Source organism: Mesoplodon mirus (genome assembly GCF_964341445.2).
Source record: "Mesoplodon mirus genome assembly, chromosome: 1".
Classification (NCBI taxonomy): domain Eukaryota; kingdom Metazoa; phylum Chordata; class Mammalia; order Artiodactyla; family Ziphiidae; genus Mesoplodon; species Mesoplodon mirus.
In genome coordinates this window covers 22,504,309-22,515,982 of record NC_138976.1, presented here as the reverse complement: position 1 = coordinate 22,515,982, position 11,674 = coordinate 22,504,309, and positions in this window count along the sequence as shown.

The following is an 11,674-nucleotide window of genomic DNA, read 5'->3' as shown; positions in this document are numbered from 1 at the left end:
TTTGTCATCAGTGTCCACCCCTAAATGGGCCTTCCCTCTACTCCTGTCACTCACTTATTTGCTTCAGCTTGCCATCTAAGCAGTTGATGAGGGTGTGCCAGGCCCAGCTTAAGAGCTGAAAACATGCTTAACTATTGTGTCCCCTGGTCCTTTAAGATCAGCTCTGCTGCAGTTTTGGTTCATGGAGCGCTCAAACATGTTACTGAGCCCAAGCTCATACTGCTCGCCACCCAACAGGCCAGTAAATGGAGAGACGAGTTGTTGGGACAAGGAATAGCCACTTTGTTCAGAAAGCCAGAAAACTGAGAAGATGGCGAGCTCATGCCCCCTAAGAACCATCTTGCCTGAGTTAGAATTCAGGCTTCTTTTATACTGAAAGGGGACGGCGTAAAGTCAAACACTTCCTGGTTCCCGTCAGCCTCCGGAGGGGCTGTGTTATTTGTTCACAGGTGAGCCTGGTCAGCTAAACAAAGGTATTTTAGCTTAATGCTCATTACCTGGGAGGCAGGGTTCCCAGAGATTGGCCATTATGTATAATTTCAGCTTATAGGCAACATCCCTTTACTGATTAACTTGTAATAGAATACAAAATGTTCTTCCCTGTTACGAACATAGCTGTGAGATTGAATTGGAGGTATTAACAGTGCCTTAAAATGTGCCAGATTATGAGGTAGTTAAATTGGTTGGCTCAAGAGTTAACCTGCCAGGATTAGATGTTACAGATGTTACTCTGATACTGTGAAACATTGTAAAATCAGATGACTTTAAAATGATGTGTCAAAAAGTAATAGGGGGCTTCCCGGGTGGCGCAGTGGTTGAGAGTCTGCCTGCCGATGCAGGGGACACGGGTTCGTGCCCCGGTCCGGGAGGATCCCACATGCCGCGGAGCGGCTGGGCCCGTGAGCCATGGCCGCTGAGCCTGCACGTCCGGAGCCTGTGCTCCGCAACGGGAAAGGCCCCAACAGTGAGAGGCCCACATACCGCAAAAAAAAAAAAAGAAAGTAATAGGAAAAGAGCAGCTGTGAGTGTGGAAGGCCAGGGTTTATATCCTGGATCTGTATTTTACTAAATATGGGAATGTTTCCAGTCTTGTCTGTAAAATGGGGCTAATATAGTCAAGCCTGTCTGCCTCACATGGTTAAGAGTACTAAGGAAAATAACAGTTTTTAACTTAGAATTCTATATAAATAAAGGAGGTTATAAAAATTATTACTAAAAGTATGGTAAGAAAATTTAGATATCTACTTAAAGTTTTTCAAACTTATGTTGAGTGTACATATTCAAAAGAGCTTGAGTATTACTGAATTAAGGAGAGTGATTAGGCTGTAAGACAAAACAGTCCAGTGCAAGGAGGCAGGGCTCTGAGCTGTGGAACCTGACCTGAAAGAAGTGCCTGCCCCTCTGTGAACCTGTTTCCTCAAATGGACAATAAGGGAATTGGATATGATTCTGCTGCTCCCTGTTTCTTGAGTCACTAACTGGGTGGGTCAGGCCATTTGGAATGTAACATCTCTACCAATAGCAGCAATAATAAAACCCTCTACAATTTTTTGAACGATTAATATGCACTTACATGCATCATCTCTATAACCAAGCGTCTGCCCCTCTCACACAGGGTAATTCATGCTATTCATTCTTTTATCAGTCACTAGTGTCTACCCTATGCCTCACCCTGTTCAGGGCAATGCCAGAAAAGGGAAGAAAAGAGATGTGTCTTCTGCCCAAGGAATCTCAAAGACAGAATAGCCAGATCCATAGACAACCAACTTTAATAAAGGACCAGACAGAAGCACCAAATACAAGTGCACTCAGCCATGCTGGTTAGAGCTGAAAATGGGGAGCAATTATTTCTGATCAGGAGATTGAGGTATTTTGTACTGGAGTTAGGCCTTGAAAAAAAAAGAAAAAGAAAAAAATTTGACGAGGGAAGAGCATTCCCCAGACAGGAGGAGCTCTATGTGCAGAAGCACAGAGGCAAGAAAACACAAGTCTCCTGGGAGAAAGGTATGTTGGGTGGAGCACAGGAAACAAGGGGTGTGGCAGGAAAGGAAGAGCTAGTAATCAGGGAACCCTTTGTGAAGGGCCTTGTGTGCCAGGCTAGAGTTGGGGAGGGTGCTGACCAGGAAAGGGAGATGAGCAGTTGTGCATTTCAGAGGAAGCCCACGCAGCCACTCTGCCAGCATAAGAGTATCCGAGCCTGGCAAGGCAGGGCGAGAGCTGTGCTTCTCTGGTGGTGGAATGAATGCCTGAATGTCAGCACCATTTGCAGCTGAGTCATCAGTGGGGACGGGAAGCAAAGACTTCAGTCCGTTCATAGCAATGCCGTTTCTCTTCTGAGGCCAGTCAGGTTAGCACACCTCAGGCTACAAACCATGCCTTGATTCTTATATCCAATCCAAGAGAAAATGAGAAGCCACACAAAATTAAGTTTTGGGCCATAGTCCTACTAGAAAAGGAGATAGCTCCAAAAAACCTATTAAAAATATTTCAGGAATTTGAATTTGAAAACTACTTTGGGAATTTGTTAGATTTCCTAATTTCGATAATTAAATTATGGTTGTATAAGAGAATGTTCTTGTTCATAGGAAAAAATGACAGTGGGGGAGAGGAGGAGGAGGAGGATGTTGATGATGATGATGATAGGACAAAATGTAGAATTAGTGAATCTGGGTAAAGAATATGTGGGAATTCCTTGTTCTATTCTATCCTTGCAACTTGCCAATAACTTTGAAATTATTTCAAAATTAAAAGTAACCCCAAAATGTCAGGAATATGTTTCTTAATTCTGTTTATCCCTTAGCACCTACCACAGGATCTTAACATTACTGTAAATAACAATGATTTATCTCTTGAATTCCATTCTCTGCTAGGCACTACTAGGGGTTGTATACACGTTATTTCTAATCCTGCAGAGTAGGTATTCTTATTCCCATTTTACAAATGAGGAAACTGAAGTTCAAGAAGTTTAAGTATCTGATAAGAATAACAGCCAGGAATCCAAAGCCCAGGATTTTTCTGCTGTAATTCTCAGTTAATTTTTGTTGAATGAAATATGAGAGAAATTTGAATAATTTAAGGTACCGTACAAATGTAAGAGACCTGATGAATTACTGAGAATTATGATGAACACTCTGATCTAAAGAATACCCTCATCAGTAGGACAAGGCTAAATATCAGTGGACTACTATGCAACCAATTTTTCAAAAGAATTAGGTAAGTATACTGCCATTAGGGTTGCTGAATAAAATGGCAACATACTGGGACATATTTACACTAAGAAAATTATCCATTATCCAAAATTCAAATTCAACTGAACATCTTGTATTTTTATTTGCTATATTTGGCAACCCTAAACGCCATGAAACAATGTCTGTTTTCTAAGTGAACAAAATAAGCTACTGATATAAACAAAAACACAGCCCCATTTTTGTTTAGAAAAATGTGTAAGTATAGGAAAATATCTGGGAGGATAAACTTTATAGTGTTAACATTCTCTTTAGAAAATGGAATTAGGATAAGGTATCTACTCTATTTTGTGTATTTTTAGTTGCAATCTTTATTGAGATAATTATAGAATCGTATGTGGTAGTAAGAAATAATGCAGAGAGTTCTGTTGTATGCTTTATTCAGTTTCTCTCTAAATTGGAAAAAAAAAAAAAACCTCTTTTTTCTGTACTACTACTCACACTGAACACTTCTGACACCAGTTGGGTGTCTACAATTCAATTCAATTCTGACACTATCTACCTGAAATTGGCATTAGACCCCAATTGTTAAGAGCTTAGTCCCACAAAACTGCTCCCACTTCAGATGCCAATCTGGAATCCAGGCTTCCTGTACTTCTGACCAAGCAGCTATAAATCATGTGTTCTCATAACCCCCTTCTTGAGTTCGATAACCTGCTAGAGCAGCTCACAAAATTCAGAAAAATTAGTTTATTTGCTACATTACTGATTTATTATTAAAGGATACAACTCAGGAACATCCAAATGGAAGAGATGCATAGGGCAAGATGTATGGGAAGGGGTGCAGAGCTTCCATGCCCTCTCCAGGACTGTCACCCTCCCAGCACCTTGAAGTACTTAGCACCCTCTCCAAAAGCTTCAGTTAGGGTTTTTTATAGAGGCTTCACTATGTAGGCATGATTGATTAAAACTTCCAACCCTTGGGACCTCCCTGGTGGTTAAGACTCCATGCTCCCAATGCAGGGGGCCCGGGTTCGATCCCTGGTCAGGAACTAGATCCTGCACACCACAACTAAAACATCCCGCACACTGCAGCTAAAGATCCCGCGTGCCGCAACTAAGACCCGGCGCAGCCAAATAAATAATAAAATAAATAGATAAATATTTTTAAAAATTCCAACCCTCTAATCACATGGTTGACTTTCCAAGCAAAAACCAGTCCCCCATCCTTAGGAGCTTTCCAGGATCCTCCAGCCACTAGTCATCTCATTAACAACAAAAACACACTTACCACTTCAGAGATTACAAGCGTTTTAGAGCTGTGCACCAGGAAAGGGGGAGTGGGGAGGGTAGCCACCAAATATGTATTTCTTATTATGTCACACACCCGCAGTGGTAACAGTTTGCAAAACAAATTCATCCAAGCTGTTGCCTGCATCAATGGTGCATTCCTTTTTATTGCCGAGTAGCATTTCATGGTTGGATGTACCACAGTTTATTTAACCATTCACCTGTCAAAAGCCATCTGGGATGATCACAGTTTGAAGCTATTACAAACAAAGCTGCTATGAACATTTGTGTGCGGGTTATTGCATGCACATTTAAACTAGTTTTTAGATCTAAAAATAATAGATTATATAAAAATGTTATAACATCAATCTGACAAAAAATAAATAAATTGCAAAGCAAACAACAAACTGGGAAAATTTATAATGTATACATAGACAAAATAAACTGGTAGCTGAGATGGCCTCTGGAGAACTGGTTGACCAGAGGAAAGAGAAGGAAAGGCTTCTCACCACTTTGGCTTTATACATTTTGAATTTTATACCAGGCTTGTCTATTACCCTTTCAAAACTGAATTGTTTTTCAAAGTAATACCTGCAGTTTAAAAAAAATTGCAATAGGTATGATTACTTACAATTAAAAAAATCTTTTAATGAATGACCATCTGGATGGAAAGAAAAAAAAAATCTGTATGTGGACAGTGGTTTCAGAGCTAGATAATCCTCTGCAAATGGCCTTCACTCCCAGAACCTGGGAACCTGGGCAGGAAGTGTTGTCTGATTGGAAATAACAGAATTTATGAAAATCACCAAAATTTAGAAATCTGGCCCACCCAAAGAGCAAGATTGTGTGTTGCCCATGAAATAAAGATGTTTCCCTCAAATCTTTACCAGGAGAACAAAAAACAGCCAAGTAAAAGGGTCACAATTATCAGAGAAACACTAATCCAGGAAAATAAGTTGTCAGTGACAAAAGTAGGGGAGGAGAAACAAAAGCAAAAATAAACAAATGAGACCTAATTAAACTTAAAATCTTTGCATAGCAAAAGAAACCATCAACAAAACAAAAAGACAACCTACTGAGTGGGAGAAAATATTTGTAAATTATATGACCAGTAAGGGGTTAAGATCCAAAATATCTAAACAGGTCATACAAGTCAATATCAAAAAAAAAAACCTGATTAAAAAATGGGCAGAAGACCTGAATAGACCTTTTTCCAAAGAAGACGTACAGATGGTCAATAGGCATATGAAAAGATGCTCAACATCACTAATCATCAGAGAAATGAAAATCAAAACCACAATGAGATATCACCTCACATGTGTCGGAATGACTATCATCAAAAAGACCACAAATAACAAATGTTGGTGAGGATGTAGAGAAAAGGGAACCTTTGTACACTGTTGGCAGTAATGTAAATTAGTGCAGCCATTGTGGAAAACAGTATGGAGGTCCCTCAAAAAACTAAAAATAGAACTACCATATGATCCAGCATTTCCACTCCTGGATATATATCCAAAGAAAATGAAAACACTAATTCGAAAAGATACATGTACCCCAATATTCATAGCAACATTATTTACAATAGCTGATACATAGAAGCAACCTAGGTATCCATCAACAGATGAATGGATAAAGATGTGGTATAGGGCTTCCCTGGTGGCGCAGTGGTTGAGAGTCCTTCTGCTGATGCAGGGGACATGGGTTCGTGCCCCGGTCCAGGAAGATCCCACATGCCATGGAACGGCTAGGCCCATGAGCCACGGCCACTGAGCCTGCGTGTCCAGAGGCTGTGCTCCGCAATGGGAGAGGCCACAACAGTGAGAGGCCCGCGTACCACACACACACACACACACACAAAAAGATATGGTATATATATACAATGGAATATTACTCAGCCATTAAAATGAATGAAATGTTGCCATTTGCAACAACATAGATGGACCTGGAGGGTATTATGCTAAGTGAACTAAGTCAGAGAAAGACAAATACTGTATGATATCACTTGCATGTGGAATCTAAAAAATAAAACCAGTGAATATAACAAAAAAGAAACAGACTCACAGATATAAACAGCAAACTAGTGGTTAACAGTGGGGAGAGGGAAAGGGGGAGGGGCAAGATGGGGATAGAGGATTAATAGGGACAAACTACCATGTATAAATTAACTGATAAGTATATATTGTAAAGCAACAAGGAATATAGCTAATATTTTATAATAACTTTAAATGGAATATGATCTATAAAAATTTTGAATCACTATGTTGTACACCTGAAACTATATAATATTGTAAATAACTACACCTCAATTTTTTTTTTAAGTGGAGAAGGAAAGGGACCTGAGTGGAGCATTGAGGAAAGAAGGCCAACTTCTAAGACATAAATACTGTGTATTCAGTCCCTGTGGGTGGAGGACTTGTCACCAGAGGAGAGACTGAGCAGGGCAGCAGGGCAGCAGGGAGAATTCTGAGCCCTTTCAGAGCCAGAGGGGACTGTCCCACAGCAGCATCCCAGCACCTTGCCTCTAGCCTGCACACTCTGAGCAATCTTCTGGGAGCTGAGAGTGGCCCACGTGTCTGTTGTCCTCCTGTGAAAGAACCTACAAGCTCTGGCTTTCTCTAGTAGTCTTCTGGGAGTTTGGTGACTGCTGTGAACACCCCAAAGCTGGGATCTTCTAAGTTTGTGAAGCCTGAGGTATAGTTCTCAGAAGAATACACATTCCACCTCTGTGATCATACAGCCTTATGCTCACATCTCCAGTAGTCCACTTAGCACCAAGGCTCATGGCCAGTTGGTCGAGTGTTACTCCCCCAGAGAGACTCTGTAACTCTAGAGACCAGAGTCTGTGTCTATGTGGCTTATCCAGCCTGGTACACAGTAGGAGCTCAATAAACTTTCTTTTTGAAGTACTGTATGTGTGTTTGTGTGTGTGTGTGTGTGTGTGAGAGAGAGAGAGAACTCGGCTTAATTTTGAATTCAAATTCCCATTTTGCTAAAGGAACAGAAACATAGTCTTTGGAGTCCACCCCTCAATTTCTCCCTCATCCCGTTAAGATGATGGAGGTAATAAGCATCTGACCCTTGGTCATCAGCCCATGCCAGTGGCTCCTGCTACTGCTCTCATTCCTGACAGCCAGGCAGACCTGGAAGCTCTTTTCCCCTCTGCGCCATCTAAGAGTATGGGAATCAGGGTGCTCCCTCCTCCCAGGCTTCAGCTTTACCTCTTGGGGCTCTGTCCAGAAGGCAGGGCTTGTCCCTCAGAACGCCACTAAGGTCTCCATCATCAGGACTTCCCCTTTGTCTTTTCTTTTTTCCAGCCTCAGGGAAATCTCTTCTCTGTTTGAGGATGGGGTTCAGGAAGCCCTGCTCTCTCCCACAGAGATTTTGTCTATTCTTGGAGTCTTCTCTATGGAAATGCACACATTTTTGGACACCAAAGCAAGAGAGACTCCTTTGATTTTTCTTTCATCTCTATCACATTCTTTCCATAAGGACATAGACAACAAAAAAGGCAGTACCTTGAATGAAGGAGGGTGTGGAGTTGAGGGGAGAATAGTAAACCACATGGAGAAAGGAATATAGTTAAACATCACAAAAAATGTTATGTCATAACATAACAACTGAATACATAAACCATAATGGAAAAGAATATAAAAAGAATGTATATATGTGTATAACTGAGTCACCTTGCTGTACACCAGAAATTAACTCAACATTGTAAATCAACTACAATTAAAGAAATTTTTTAAAAACTCAATACGTTTTAAATAGCATGTAAATAAATGAGCATCCACATCTGCCAAGGAAAAAGTGATATTGCATTGTCTCCCAACTCCAATTCAGCTGCAACAATGTGCCTGAGAGCCATGACCATCAGAAGAACAGGTCATCTGGAGGGTCATCTTCTACAGTCACCAGAGCCCACAGATCACCCTCCCTGGCTACAAACAAAATCTTAAAATAGCTTTAACTCTCTGTTCAGAAGCTATTCATGCCAGCCGGGATTCCCAGAATCTCTGAAGCTGGATTGGAGTGTGGAAAGCCCAACCTGTTCACTCTGAGGACTATTTCTAGGTTCAGGCAAGGCAGCAGATCCAAGAGCAGAAAGATTCAGGCCAGTACTTTGGGACAAGATGGGCTGCAGCTGAGGCATTTTGCACCTGTCTGCTTGACCTCTGTGGTGCACTCATTCCTCTGCAACAATGATTGTGGACCCCTCCTTGCCATGAGTTCGTCACAGCAGAGCTTCCTTGGCTCTGCCTCCCCACCAGCAGAGCTGGCAGAAGATTCTGGGATGTGTGTAGATCTGAACTGAAGGAAAAATAGGAGGGCTGAGGTGAAGAAATGGCCGTGGCCACAGTAAGAAGGCTCACTGACAGTCTTCTGAAACCTCCAACCCCATCGTCATGATACCACCATGCCCTTGAGAAGGGCTTGCAGATCCCTTAGGGGACCCTAGGGAGTTCACACACTGTCCACCCCCAAGTTCAAGAGGAGCCTGCACCAGGCTTGGAACCTTCAGAATCAGGGCCTGGATTCTAAGACTCTCCAGTGAGCAAGCATATGCCAAGTGCTTTCTGTGTATAGACAGAAATGAAAATGATACCACTCACTCATTAACCCACTCGACCAGTATCTACTGAGCGTCTGCAAGTCCCTGCTCTCAAAAAGCTTACCTTCTAGTGGGTGAGACCTTCTAGTGAAATCACATAAATAAGTGATTTCATTTTGGATTTTGACACATGCTGACTAAGAAAACTAAGTAGGGACGGGATAGAAAGTGATGCAGAGAGAGAGTTGCTGTTTTATTTTTATTTATTCATTTTTATTGAGGTGTAGTTGATTTATAGTATTATACTAGTTTCAGGTGTTCAACGTAGTGATTTAGTATTTTTACAGATTATAATCCATTAAAAGTTATTATAAGATAATGGCTATAATTCCCTGTGCTGTACAGTATATCCTTGTTCCTCATCTCTTTTATACACAGCAGTTTGTATTTCTTAATCACACATCCCTATCTTGTCCCTGCCTCCTTCCCTCTCCCCACTGGTAACCACTAGTTTGTTTTCTACATCTGTGAGTCTGTTACTGTTTTGCTATATATAGCAGCACTATTTACAATAACCAAGGTATGGAAGCAACCCAAGTGCCCATCAACAGACAAATGGATAAAGAAGACGTGGTATATACATATACAATGCAATATTACTCACCTGTAAAAGAAGAATGAAATTCTGCCATCTGCAGCAATGTGGATGAACTTAGAATATTATACTTAGTGAAATAAGTCAGAAAAATACTGTATGATATCACTTACACGTGGAATCTAAAAAATAAAACAAACTAGGGTATATAGCAAAACAGAGAGCTGCTGCTTTTGATAAGGCCATCTGGAAAGGCCCCTCTGAGGAGGTGATGAGAGAGGAGAGGTGTGAAGGGCCAGAAATAGAGAGCCATGTGGAGATGGGGAAGAACATTCTACACAGAGGGAACAACAGAGACAGGTTCTGAGCAGGACCAGGCTTGGCATGTTCAAAGAAGGCCCATGTGTCTGGAACGAAGGCAGCAAGAGCAGAGAGGCTGGCAGTTAGATGGGGAGGTGGAAGCCACCAGATTGCGTAGGGCCCTGCAGCCCCATGAAGTACTTCAGACTGCATTCCAAGTGTGATGTAAAGTCACAACTGGGGAGTGATATGACTGATTTACATTTTAAAGACCAGAAGGCAGCTGTGTAGGCAACCAGCTGGAAATGGGACGAGTTTAAGCAGTAAGACCAGTCAAGAAAGCTACTGCTGTCCAGATGGATGATGGTGGCTTGGATTTGGGTGACAGTAGTGGATGGTGAAAAGTTGTTGGGACACTGGATATATTTTGAAGGAAGAATCTTCTTGGGGAGTGAGGAGAAGAGAGGAGTCAAGGATAACTCCAAAGTTTATGAGCTGAGCAACTGGGTGAATCGTGATATCATTGACTGAGATGGTTATATATAGGGGGTGGGAGGAGGTCTGGAATCAAGAATTCTATCCGAGGCTTTGTTAATTTTGGAACAGCAAGTAGGCAGCTAGATATGTGATTCTGGAACTCTGGAGATAGATTGAGACTACAGACAGACTGGGGAGTCATCTGTGCAGAGGTGGTATTTAAGCTCCAGGACTAGATGAGATGAGTAGGAAGGGAGTGGAGATGGAGGAGAGGTTTGTGAATTGCACACCGGGACATGCCACCACGATGTGGTCAGGAAGAGAAGGAGTGGCTGAGAAGGTACAAGGAGGAGCACATGGTGACTGGGAAGGCCTGGAGAGGAAGTGCATCAAGGAGTGCATCAAAAGCTGCTAGGAGATTAAAAATAAGATGAGAACTGAGAGTTAACCATTTGCTAGGGAAGATGGAACCGGTGATAACCTTTCAGAAAAGCGCTAAAGGGCTTGCCTCACTGAAGTCAACTGAGGAGAAAATGAAAGGTGAGGACAAGAGTGAAGAGAATGAGAGAATCCCAGCAGGAAACACCTGGCCCCTCCAGCTGCGCAGTTTTTAGAGCCATCTTAATGAAGATACTCTTTACTGAGGTAGGTGGAGTAAGAGTACTAAAGGGGAACTTGAGACTCCCAGGGAATAGAATAGCAGGAAGCTGAGGCCTGAGGGGCAAGAGAGGTACTAACTGAAGCTGGGTGAAAAGCCATGGAAGAGGGGCCACCTGGCACAGAAGTTGTAGTTGAGGAAAGCAGCATTCGGAAACAGCGTGAGGTGGGGAAGAAGCATGAAGAATAAATTGGGGTGAATTCAATTGGAAGTCATTGGAAGCCAGCAGGTAAGGCAGCCTGGTGATAGAATTCACAGAAGCCAGGGCAGGGATGGGTGGAGAATGAATGGGGGTGGGGGATGGAAGGGAACAGGAGAAAAATCATTAGAGCTGTAAGCTGGGGGAGGACAGCAAGTACAGGTGACTCCAGTACAAACCAAAAGAGAAGGTAGCAGGCTGCAGAAATGGTAGAGAGAAAAAGCATAGACATCAAATCCCGGCCTCACCACTGTTTTACCATGGACACAGTGATTAACATTCCTGGGAATTGTTAGAATTAAATGAGGAGACTTTCCTGGTGGTCCAGTGGTTAAGAATCCGCCTGCCAATGCAAGGGACACGTGTTCGAGCCTTGGTTTGGGAAGATCCCACATGACGCGGAGCAACTAAGCCCGTGTGC